At 31.6% G+C, this 1,795-nt stretch overlaps 1 long non-coding RNA gene across 1 annotated transcript; it reads right to left on the bottom strand.

Moving 5' to 3' along the window:
• LOC143079820 (uncharacterized) lies at window positions 1-1,474 on the bottom strand. The gene is made up of 2 exons (XR_012979491.1): window positions 1,211-1,474; window positions 1-495 (listed from the first exon to the last, which is right to left on the bottom strand). It is a non-coding gene; the product is annotated as an uncharacterized LOC143079820 (long non-coding RNA).
• Window positions 1,475-1,795: the final 321 nt, after the last annotated feature.

Below are 1,795 nucleotides of genomic sequence, written 5' to 3'. Positions count from 1 at the left end.
TTTTGCCCAATTTAATCGATTTATTAATTGAAGATATAGATTCCCTTCCAATCAACAAACAATATGAAATAGTTGACTGTTAACCTTTATAACAGACAGACAACACAATTGGTTATTTTATTTTCATAACAGTGAAACATGACCCAGTGCCATCGATATTATTTCTAAAACTACCAAGGTAAAGATAAAGTTCATCGTTTTTCTGACAGTAAACTGCTGCCGAAATACCAGTTGTGGTTATTCCAACGCTACTTGACCAGTCAGTTATTGCAGAATAAGAAATTATTGACTCATTCTTCTTAAGGTAATACTTAACAAGGTTAGAAGTTGATCTTATGTTTGAAGAAATAAAATACAACCCCGGAAACTCACAGACAAACTTCCCACTCGACTTGAACGAAACGATATCACTGATTCCAGTTTTTGTTAATATGTTTGGAAATTTGACAATTGTATCAGGAAAGGTACCACCATTTGAACAAGCTGTCAATGCCACTGAAAAAAAAAAGAAAATTAGTGAATATATTTCTCTGTTTATCATGTGTTTATTACATCTCAATTGCTAAGTGTACATGTTTTCTTAGTAAACAAAAACATTCCACATAACTTTAATTGAATGTTAGAGTGTACTTGTTCCTGGAAGTTTGATGGTACAAAACGGATACTTCGAATCTGTACAAAAGGGCAAATGTGCCCATCTATTATAATTTTACATACTTTTACTGTTTGAATTTTGTTTAACAAGTGATCCAAAGTCCCCAAGCTTTCATTTAATTCCAAGAGCTGTCCAAATATTTAACCTATTGACAAAGCTACAGCTGATAATTTTACGAATTGATGACTATTATCTTGGAAACTATTAAAGATAGACAGACACTTTACACAGCAAAACTGATAACAAGAAAATAAGAGCGATATACATTTTGAATAGAAAATATAATCAATAAGACGATATATGCACTTAGTATTGCCATCGTGCACTACGTCCTAATGATGAATAAAAAAAAAATGGTTAAATATGGCCCAGTATTGCTGGTGGTCACCATTAGTAAATATTTATCAAAGTGAACGGACGATGACTGAAAAGGTCTCAAGTGACGATAAAAACGTGGAGTTTTCGGAGTTTAATTGTAAAATGAACTTTAGCTGTTGTGTGTAGACAATTCACCTAATTTATTCGCTTAACTCAATAATATGTATAATTAAATACCTTTTCTACTATTTTCTATTAACAAATCTTTAATATTTGCTATTTCTGAGTATACATCCATAATTGTCACATTTTGGTCATTAACGATACTTTGAAGCTCATTGTTTTTCGCAGAAATGTCTTTGAACGTGTTTGTTATTCGTGAATTTACGTCATAAATTCTTTGATTCCAATTGTTACCAATCATGTGTAAATCGTATGAAAAATCCTTTTGTAGTTGTTTCATGTTTTTTTCAGAGGTAATGGTTAAATTGTACAGATCTAAGAAATCCTGATTCCTGGCATTTTGATGGTTTGTAAGCAAACGTGTTGTCTGTCGAAGTGAATGTACCTGTTGTTTCAAAGTGAATAAATCTAAAATCTGATTAACACCTTCCAAATTGTCGAGAACAGTTATTTTTTTCTCTAACTCTAACGTGAGATTGGTAAGACGCCAATTCTCCAAATCCTGAGTTTTATATCGACTTTGTAAATCACGATAATTTATTTGCACCTTGGATAAAATTTCAGACATCAAAGTGTACTTTCTTTCTAAGTCAAACAATCTAATACTGTCATTGTGTTTGCTAGTTTCGCTTAACTTAT

Source organism: Mytilus galloprovincialis, chromosome 6 (assembly GCF_965363235.1).
Source record: "Mytilus galloprovincialis chromosome 6, xbMytGall1.hap1.1, whole genome shotgun sequence".
NCBI classification, from domain to species: Eukaryota; Metazoa; Mollusca; class Bivalvia; order Mytilida; family Mytilidae; genus Mytilus; species Mytilus galloprovincialis.
This window is presented reverse-complemented; position numbering and strand designations above follow the sequence as displayed.